This window comes from Triticum dicoccoides, chromosome 1B (genome assembly GCF_002162155.2).
Source record: "Triticum dicoccoides isolate Atlit2015 ecotype Zavitan chromosome 1B, WEW_v2.0, whole genome shotgun sequence".
In the NCBI taxonomy this organism is placed as follows: Eukaryota; Viridiplantae; Streptophyta; class Magnoliopsida; order Poales; family Poaceae; genus Triticum; species Triticum dicoccoides.
In genome coordinates, this window is record NC_041381.1 from 363,985,631 (window position 1) to 363,996,936 (window position 11,306).

Below are 11,306 nucleotides of genomic sequence, written 5' to 3' on the forward strand. Positions count from 1 at the left end.
ACTTCAAACTTCAAACTATGTTGTTTAATTCAGCTCTGTCAAGTGTGCAACTAGTAGCAGGGGGTTGTGCAAGTACATACACTATGTTGTGCAACCAGGCTTCAATATTTGTGAAGAAATTACTACCACAAACAAAACACAAAGTTGGAACTACTTGCTGATTGAATTAGATATAGTATTACAAAATAGTCATAGTTTTGATGGGGACACTCCATAAATATTCGTTCTGCAAACTAGTGTTCCTTATCGATGCAATTAAACCTTCTTTTCTACAAACTAGTGTTCATATCGCTGCAACTGATGATAGTAAAAAATAACTACATTGTTTTGTGTCAAGGAATAAAAAAGGGGGTAAACAATGAAAAATAAGTTCTATGGCAACCACATGTCAACATTTGTGCAACTGTTGTTCTTTAGTCTGCAACTGTTATTTGTCAAGTGTGCAACTATCTAACTTAACTATGTTTCTGCAGGCCGTATGATGACTATCATGTCAGAGTTTTATGTCTCGGAGCTAAATGTACCGTATGGACCTAAAGCAATAACAAACCTATGTGTTGGCTTCTCCAAGGACTGAACGAAAGAGGGGGACATTATTGAGACAATTGAACATTATAAAGACTTGAAAAAAGATGATCCAGATTTTTCCTGTAAGATAAAATATGATCTTGATGGGAGGACAGAAAACATTTTTTTGGTGGATGGCTTGGCACGTAAAGCTTATACGGAGGCATATCATGATTGTGTCTCCTTTGACACAACCTACATGACCAATATGTACAACATGCCTTTTGCTCCGTTCATTGGGATCAACCATCATGGGCAATCTTTCATGTTGGGTTGTGCATTTGTGAGACAAGAAATGGGGACCAGCTTTGATTGGGTTTTTGGAGCTTTCCTAGAGGCTATGAATGGAAGGGCACCGGATATCATTACTGATCAGGATGTGGCAATGAAGGAGTCCACAAAGAACATTTTTCCCACAAGTGTGCACTGATGTTGTCGGTGGCACATCATGAAGAAAGCTCAAGAGAAAGTTGGATGGTTGCTAGGCCGGAACCCGGGATTATCTGAAGATTTCAACCTTTGCGTTGATTTCAGTTTCACACCAGATGAGTTTGAACTGAATTGGGCTGCTTTGATGATAAAATATGAGGCAATTGCACATACCCATTTTGAGAAACTTTACGAATATAGGAACACTTGGGTGCCATGTTACTTCAAGCATAGATTTTTTTTCTCTTCTTGCAGTCTACATAATGAAGTGAGGGGTTCAATGCAGTCTTGAAGCGGTATGTCAACCCTCACAAGTCAATTCTGAACTTTGTGAGGCAGTATGAGAAAATACAGACGCACATCCTCGTCAAGGAAGGGTGCAATGACTACAGGACAGAACATCTGGATCTTGACATGTGGTCACAATTCCCAATAGAGAAGCGGGCATACAAGACATACACTAGAGATCTTTACTGCAAGTTCCGTGATGAGTTTTCGATGATTCGACGCAATAATGCATTCCAAATTGGTGTGGAAACGTTTGAGCTGAGACCAAATACAGAATGGGTTGTGAAGTATGGTTCCAGGAACTACTTAGTGGTGGCAAAAATATCCGAGGGACTCTATTCGTGTGAGTGTTGCAAAATGGAGAGGGATGGCATCCTTTGTTGCCACATATTGAAAGTGTTCACGCATATTGGGCTTGATGTCATCCCGGAGCAGTACATGTTGCAGCGTTGTACGCCAGTTGCTGTCCCAAGTGTGCCAAGTGCCACTAGTCAGCAGCATGATGTAATGCCCCCTCAGTCTCTAAAGGAAATTAGGCATGCAAACATGACTGCAAATTTCTAGAAACTAGCAACGTTTGCTTGTGGTTTTGGAGCAGCAAAAGCCATTGTTGATAAGCACATGCGTGCGGCGCGCACAAAGATTGTGCAGCTAAACAAGTCTAGAAAGAAAAAAAAGGGTTGGAAGAGAAGCAGGTCCGTCTGCTGGTGATAACAACCAGGATCCTCCCGTGCCGCCTACATCTATAGGGCCTACTCCAGCAACTACCCCTATTGGTCGTGCTCCACCGCCAACTACCATGGGTCGTGGTGGACCACCTCCTCCCATGGGTCATGGTGCTTGTGGTCCATCACCTACTCTCACGGGCCATGGTAGTCATGGTCCACCATCTCCTCCCATGGGTCGTGCTGCTCATGGTCCAGCACCTCCTCCCATGGGTCGTGCTGAACCACCTCCTCCTATGGGTCATGTTGGGCCACGTGTGAGTAATGCTTCAGCACCTCTTCCTATGGGTAACACAACACAGGGCCATCCTAACTGCACTGAGCAGATGTCGCCTACGAGCAACGACAATGACAATGTAACTCCTAGGGATCCGCCAAAGTTGACTACAAAAGGGAGGGCAAGGAGTAGACGCTACCATTCAGCTCTTGAACTGCACCCGAGAAGGAAAAACAGGTGCAGCTACTGCAACTCAGATAAGCACGATGCCGCTAGCTGCTCTACGAAGTTGGCATGACAACTTGGTGACATAGAAGCAATAAATAAATGGGAAAACCATCAAAAGGCTTGCACCGTTAGGGCGTGGATGGAGCTATGAAGATCCAGCAACAAAAGGTTGCTTTGGAAATTTCTTCTTTGACCTTAAACTTACAGTTGGCACCCCATTTGTATTCATGTTAAAAAAGTGGCAGACTATCACTTGGCTATGTGTGAGACTACATATTTACCTATTTATGCCTCTGTTGGCAAATTTACACGTTTACATGTGTTGCTTGGTAAAAGAATGTTAGTATATGTGTTTTCCTTTAGTGATTGATTTTTTTATGGTTTGCCAAAACCGAAAGGAACTGTGCAAGTTAATTAGAACCAATGTGCAAGTGTCTGCCCTGTATGTGTAACTATAACATCTCCAAGTACTATGCCATATAAACAGGAAAAGAAAAAAGGACTAAAATTGTATCATTCTTACGGTTAAAAAACAGCCACAAAAAATACTCAAGAAACAGAATGTGGAACCTGGGCAAAAAAAGGCCCACGTAAAATTGTGCAACTGAACTTGTATTGGGTGTGCAACTGATTGAGTACCATTGTGCAACTATTATGTAGACCGATGGTAGCGGATAAAAAGGGAGCAAAAACAAAACTTACTCTTTGTACCGTAGAATTTCCCTCCATGGGGCTTTGTTGAGAGCAAAGTCAACCATCTTGTGGGTCATTATCCTTCTCATGCTTAGGACTCTTTTGGTTCGTAGTTTGGCAATTGTCTCCCATTCCAAATGCTAGTATTGAACAACATAAACACACCACATTCATTGCTATGCAAAAAAGGAAGGAAAAAACACATTGTTATTTCGACGTGAGATGGGGCCATACTCATGCAACTGAAAAACATAGTAAAACAAAAAAAAATCAATTAATAGTCTTTTTTAGCAAAACCATGTTCTTGACCATGCAAACTTTCCTTCCTAAACTGCTGTTGTTTCAAAATCCAAGAAGAGGAAGGTGGACAAACATACATTATAGATTCTCTTTGCATCGTGCAACTAGCTCAAAAAAATGTGCAACTCCCCATTGACCAGTGTGCAACTATATAGAGACTTTGTGCAACTAGATGGTGTGGTTGGTGCCAAAAAATGTGCAACTCCCCATTAACCATTGTGCAACTGTATGAAGACTTTGTGCAACTAGATGGTGTAGTTTGTGCAACTACTTGAATTTTCTCTTGATCAGAAGCCAACTATAAAAAAATAAAAGAGGGAAATGGTGTGCATGCATGACTTACTTCCCGAGTTGCTTGGGTACATCAATGTCGACGACTTGAAAGTGACTGATATTGTCCTTTGGGTAATGTTGCTTCCATAAACACCTCACTGCCCCCGCTATAGTTGAAGCATAGTGCATTAAGTCAGGGTTGTCGAGCTTCCTCCAAGAATCTAGCACCTCGAAACGTTGATCCCTTAAGTTGATGTTAAACACCCAGTAGTGTCTGCCTCCTTCTCGATCATTGGGATCAACGAACTCGAGCACAGGGAGCATCACCTGCACATGTTAAACAACACGGAAAAAGAAGGCAAAAAAACTATGAGTTGTGCAGAACTGCCCCGTGAAACCCAAGAGCTATGCAAGAAGAGAAGTTGAAAAACACAAAGTTTTGGTGGCCAGCAAAAAAACTGACCATATCTTCACGGTCTAGGCAATTAGTCTTCTCAAATTTAGAATGTATCTCGGCAGCATTGTATATTCCTTGCTGCAACCGTGTCTGCATTGGAAAAGATGAGTCTTAGGAAACACACTATAAAAAAAGGGGACAGAATGTTGTGTGAAACAAGAACAACAGTTCTCATTCAACTTACAGCAACCCTGAGTGGCATGATGACCTTCTTCGAGTCCTTAGGTAAGGTTTCCCTGATTTGGATAAGTGCAGCTTCGACAACACCGTTTGATAGCCATTTGGTAGGCCACATTGAATCAGCCAACTCCCTTAGGCTCACAAAGAACCCATCATAGTTAATGATGTCAGGGTTGTTCAGAAAAAAATACGAGGACAAAGGAAAAGAACAAAAAAACAGGATTAACTGGTTGCCGTAAACACATGAAAAGTGAATGAACAAATAAGTAACTGTTGTTTAGGTGTGCAGGCCTGATGCGCCAACCGTATAACTACTGTTGTGCAAATGATGTTGCATGAAACTGCACCTACAAAAACTGACTGTCCCAACTATAAAAAAACTTTATTACTATTGTTGTGCTACTATTACATATGTCTATGACAAAAAGGAAAAAGATGTTTAACTGTATTACTATTTTTGTGCAATTTCAAATAGACATGAAACTCCAACTGTAAAGACTAATTGGGTAACTAAAAAGAGAAGAGGGAATATAGATTTTACCACAATGTATTAGTTTTACCTTGTTTCTGTGACGTTTGCACCAGGTAAATTCCTTACATAATAGAGGACTGCCGCATAAAGCTTGTTCACTTGTTCATTGCAAGTGAACGTCTTTGTTTTATTGTAGTCAATGTAGGGAGACCTCTGGACAACAGCTAACTTGATTATCCTCCTTGTGCGTTTTTGCACTGGTGGGCCAGATGTGGTGCTGCAGGACCCACTTGCACCCCCTAGAGCACCTGTCATATCTGGCGTGTGAAACTCATCTAGAGAATCCGAAAGGATGATATGAATTGGAGCCTTCCAAGTGACCACCTTATCTGCAGAAGAGCAAACCTCTCTCAAAGTTGCCGAATCCCAATCATCTTGCTCACTACTTTTGGATAACCCTGCCTCCTGTGGTGTCACTTGTGATTTGTTAGGCTCGTCAACTGTGGCTACTGGGGAGTCATCATCAATATCGAAAACCAAGTCAAATGATGGAGCATTGCAGAACCCATCGTCGTGATATGATCTTGCTGATGATGTTCTACGAATGGGATGCACACTGTTGTTCTCTCCTTGGACATCCTTGGGTGCATCACCCACTGACTTGGTTCATGCAATTATGCTTGGCGGCGGTCTTGGCGGAATACACTTGGAAATAAGGTTGTAAACTTGCTCTTGTGTAAGGTTGTGCTGTTGATCAAGAGCGCAAAACGTAGGCAAATGTTTTTTCTGATCCTGCACAACATTACTGACAGTTGGGGCTCCCATGTTGACTGAATAGGTTGGTGTTGGAGTTGGCACACTGACTGATGGGGTTGGCACAGTGACTGCTTGGGTTGGTAATGCAGTTTCTGGGATTGGCACGCTGACAACTTGGGGTTCTATGTTGACTGATGGGGGTAGGACAGGTACAACTATAGATGCCTCACTTCCTCTTGCTGTTGGCACGGTGGTGGTTTCACTTTCCTTAATTGCTGATGTACTGTGCATGTTGATGTTGTAGTTGGCTTATTTGGACACAAAGTTGGCTCACTTGAAGCTGGAGCTGCCACAGAAGCTGTTGGGGTTGCCGACTTCCTACACGGCATACTAACAACTTTCTTTTGACTGTTTGATGCAATATTAACAACATGGCTTGGTCCCTTTGATCCCATTTCTGCAAACTTTGTGTCCTTGGCAAAAGACACTATTTTGTTGCTTTTTTTACCAGGGAGTTTGCATGGTGTAGAGTTGCGCTTGGCATCTACATGCGCAGCGGTTGGCTCCTGTAGAACAATGCTTGCCTCCTTGGGCTCTGAAGTTAGCACCTCCTTTCCCTTTGATTTACAAGTAATCTTATCTTTTGGTTGACCTAACACCAAGTTCTTGCTAAGTGTCATGAGCTTCTTGCACTTTGGGACAGTGGGTGGGCGCAGTGGCGATGCTGCCATCCTCTTGCTACCACCTACTGATGAACCATCTTCAAATACAGCACCTTCCTTCATTATCTTGTCAAGCATGGCTTTTGAGCCAATCCAGTCCAAACCCTTTCCTGCCTCTTCCATTTCTTCCCCAGTGCTTTGTAGTCCATCATTTATTATTTTTTGAAAGAAATTATCCTTCTCTTTCATGTCGATGATTGCATGAGTTTCCAGCAAGTGGATTCCAATCTGTTGTTGGATGCTGGCTCTGATCTACATAAGTCAAAAAGTGGCAAACCTTCATCTGGCACAGCTGCTTTGGTTCCAACTGATTTCGGATCTTCACCCTTGCGACGAATGTCCTTTCGAATGAAAAATTGTAGAGTTACACTATCATCAATTGAGTTGTTGTTGTTGTTTCCTCCATCTCCAGAAGTGTTTGCCCTCTTTGAACTGCTGTCACCGCCGCCCATGCCATCATCATCGTCATCATTTTTTCCATTGTCACTGCCTCCATCAAAGGCCCCTCTGTCATCGTCATGTGTCTCCTCGCTATCATCATCATTGTCCCCATCCTTTCCTTCCTCATCTCCATCAACCTTCTCGACATCCTCACGTTCCCCCTTGCCTGTTCCATCTCCTCCCTCTTCCTCTTCCACATCGTCATTACCATATTCTTCTTTGTCTTCATTGTTGTCAGCATCATCGTCACTATCATCATCACCATCATCATTGTCACTGTCATCATCACGTTCTTCATCATTCCTTCCCTCTTGATCATCATCTTCTTCTTAGGACTCATGACTTTCTTCAGAATCATTGCCAACTCCCAGGTCAACATCTTCTTCCTCTGACTCACTTTCCTCCAGATATTCATCTTCTTCACTTCCCTCCACCTCTTCTGTTTGCTTGGTAGCAGTTTGACGCTTCCGTCGCCTAGTGTGTGAGCTTTGAGCCTTTGTTTGATCACTTGACGGGCCCTTCAGAGGAGATAAATCTCGTTCCTCTTCATCAAGCTTGGCAAAACCTTCGATGAAGTTGCCAAGATTCTCTGATATTCCTTTACATAGATCATGAACCATACTTGCTAACTTGAACTTCTTCTACATAACATTGGAAAAAACAAAAAAATAAAATTTAAAAAGGAAAAATGGGGATAATGAAAGTATATCAAAGTATATCTGTTTGCAAACTGCAGACCTAAGTTTGGTGCAAGTATATATAAGTAGTGTGCAACTGAGATAATGAAAGTGCGCAACTGAAAAGGGGGTAAGTTTGCATGAAGTAAAAAAACATAATTTGTAACTAGAAGGCTCAGAAATCTGTGTAAGTGAAAGCATAAGTTTGATTCAAGTAGGAAAAAAGGTGACTGCTGCAACTAAAGTGTAACTTTGGTGCAGGTAAACAAAAGCTATGTTGCAACTGACATAATAACTCTGTGCAACTCATGCATGCATTGGGCGCGGAAAAAATAAAACAACAAAGCATGATTAGTACAACTGACACATAATAGAATAAGAAAACCATGAGTTTTGTTCACGTACAAAAAAAGGTGGGTCAGCAAAAAGGATAAGTCATGTGGGGATTGTAACTCATTGGAACCTTTGATGCCACAAACGCTTCTGCCCGAAGCAATCCTTCGAAGAGTGTTGAATCCTCTTTGCTTATATACTGCTCCTTTAGCTGTTTAGAAAAAGAAAGATCATTTAACAACAATAACAAAGTTATTGTGTGGATCTATAAAAGAAAAAAGCGACATCTGAGAAACTACCACATGCCCTAGAAGCAAAAAAAAGTAACTAAAATTACTATGTGAAGTCCCAATGTAAAGTGGTACTGTAAGACAGAATATGAAACAAAGCATGTGTGCAACTGTCATAAGTCTGTGTGCCAACTATCAACATAGACTTGTGCAAACTACCTACAGATATGTGAGCAACTACCACATGCCCTCAGAAGCAAATAAAAATTGAATAAAATTACTATGTGAAGTCCAAATGAAAGTGGTACTACAGCAAGAAATATGAGACAAGCATGTGTGCAACTGTCTTAAGTTTGTGTGCCAACTATCAATATGTACTTGTGCAACTACTTACAGATATGTGGAAAAAATGTGCAATTATAGACTTTGAGCAGAATGTCCAACTCACTTGAAGTTTCCCAAAGATGCCAGACAAAATAAAGTCCTTTTTCCTTATCGTGTTGATTAGAATCTTGTCGTGGGCATTGGCTCGAACCTCGCAGTTGCTTACTCGCACATCAACTTCAAGTGCATCAATGTAGAGAATCTGTACACGCACCATCCCCAAGAGAACATTGGTGATAAAGCACAAAAACATGTAGAAAAGTATGTCTAACAGATACAAAACTTAATTAGAGATCACCATCAAATGATACAGGCAGCAACAGACTGTTTGCTTGTCCTCACCCATGTTGCAGAATTCTTTGTTTATGTGGTCAGCAACAAATAAGCTCACATTGCTCTTCAACAGAACATCAGGTTCTAGCACAGCACTGTAGCAATGTGGGCTCAAAGAAATACTAGTGGTAGGAGCTAAAAAGGTGCTGAAAGCAATTGCAAGCCAGCCAGTGAGGAACTTGTTATCAGTTGTACCCCTCATAGCTTTCAACGTCTTGCTGAAATCTGTAACTGTGGGGTGTTTGGGTGGCCCGGTGTGGTTGAACATCTAATTGAAAGCCTTCACGGCCTCCTTTTCAACAATGTATTTTAGCCGCGGCCCTCTGTTGGGTAAACCGAAGTTCCTGTGCACACTAGCAACATCTACTGGAATAGTTCCCCTGCCTGGGAATACCAAAGCTGAACTACCTGGGTCATACGCCTAGACTAGGAACTTCGTCAAGTCGAAAGGCAGTGTGTCTGCTAGGTTTACCAAACCTCCTAACATCTTCTCATACAAGAAAGACCTTTGGACATGTGCCAGATCATTGTTCACCTTCACAAACCTCCCTGGTGAGGCCCTAAGCCTTCCAGCTTGTGAACGTCGCTGAGGAACGTTTCCTTCGTTCCCTTCAACTCCAACTTCACCCATGTGAGACAAAAAAAGGGCAATGAACAAGTGGGCAAATTGTGCAACTAGTGTACATGTGTCTGCAACTGATCATACATAAGAAATTGAAAAAACATTCACATAGTTGACTGTTGTGCAACCATAGATTGATTGTTGTGCAACTATTATCCCTTATTGTGCAACTGACATGTACACACTCTGAAAATAAAAAACTTGTCCAAAAATGTGTACATATTTGGATGCATCTATGTGCTAAATGGGTGCCAACTTTCAAATTTGACAAGGTAGATAAGGAAATTCCAAAATCTATCTTAAAACAGTCATGCACACATATGGCGCACAACTGCCCAAGTGTATACTATTCATGTGCAACACTAAACATCAGAGGTGCCAACTAGTACCAACATAATGTGCAACTGTAAAAGAAAAATGTACAAAAAAAGGTACCTCATCAGCTTCTGCATAGGTTGGGCCACCCCATCAGAGGACTTGCCCTTTCCTTTTGTTCTGGCTCGCTTTGCAGCACGGGATGTGGTGGCATCCTCGACCTACAATAACCAATAATGCCCCATGTTAAAAAATCATGAAAAAAATAAAAAATAAAAAATAAAAATTGTATTTCTTCTACATATACTCAAAATTGTACATTGCGTATTCAAAATTTACAGAAAATAAAAAATAAAATGTTAAAGTCTCCACTAAAAACGCACCCTTACTTCCTCACCACCACCGGGGTTCACACGAGTACGAACGCGCCCAGCAGCCCTTTTCTTGTTCCGTCGTGTATCCTTTGATACAATCCTCTGCATGGCTCGAAAGAACAAAAACCAAAAATGAAAAAAAAAGGAAAAAAAGAAAACAACACATATATTCGATCATATATGCTCCCTTTGAGCTTAGAGAAAACAACCTCTTCCCCACTTCCATCGGCATCTCCCTCTTCAACCATTGTCACTGCAAAAAAACATGTCCAAAAAAATCATTCTAATTGCACACAAAAAAAAGATGTAGCTTAAAGCCCTAACAGAAAACTTGTTAAACAATGCATAAAAAATCAGGACCCCTCAACTAGGACATTTGAAAAATCCTGTGGCAAACTAGACTCTGGTTTTGCCAACTGGACCCTAGTTCTGCCAACTGAGATATGGTAATGCCAAAGTGAAAAATTCAAGAACATAAATCCCAGCTACGTGCAACTATTAAACCTAGATCTGCCAGCTGGGAACTGGTCCAATGGCAAGTATAAAACCCATAGAATAGAGATACCCAAATGTGTGCAACTATTGTACCTATAACTGCTAAAAAATGTGTCTATGACAGCTGATGCACCTGATGTGTGCAACTGATGCATCTGGAATTGCCAATTGGTATCTGGATAAAATGTCAAGTAAAAAATGCACAACTCATTGTGCAACTTCTATGTGTGCAACTGTCAACTACAAACAACTCATTGTGCAACTGGGAAATGAAAACATTCCATGTGCAACTACTATTTGTGCAATTGCCAACTGCAAACAAATCGTTGCGCAACTGGGCATGAAAATAATGCAATAAACAAGCACAAATCGAAGGGATTCAATGACCATGTGAAATATCTACCAACTAGAAATGCAACGGTACCTAGGGTTTCGATTCACTTATGCAAAATGAACACTGGATCTGCTGTTGGCGCGGCCTCCCCCCTACAGGCACGGCGAGCGCATCTAGCGAGCGCAGCCTCCCTCGATACAGGCGCGGCGAGAGCGATGCGGTCAAGGCGGGAGCGCTACGGCGCGCGGCCTCTCCTGCTACGAGCGCGGCGAGAGCACTACGACCACGGCCTACCCCGCTACGGGCGCGGCTTCTCCTGCTATGAGTGCGGCGGGAGCACTACGGCGCAGACTCCCCCTGCTACGGGCGCGCCTAGAAGCACGGACTACGGTCGCGGCCTCCCCTGGAACGACGCGGCGAGAGCGGTACGGAAGCGGGGAGTAAGAGGGATGAGCGGCTTG

The 11,306-nt window shown here is 42.3% G+C and overlaps 1 pseudogene; it reads right to left on the reverse strand.

Annotated features, from left to right (window-relative positions):
* Positions 1-3,786: 3,786 nt before the first annotated feature.
* On the reverse strand, positions 3,787-10,124 carry LOC119350386 (annotated as a pseudogene).
* Between the last annotated feature and the right edge of the window lie 1,182 nt (positions 10,125-11,306).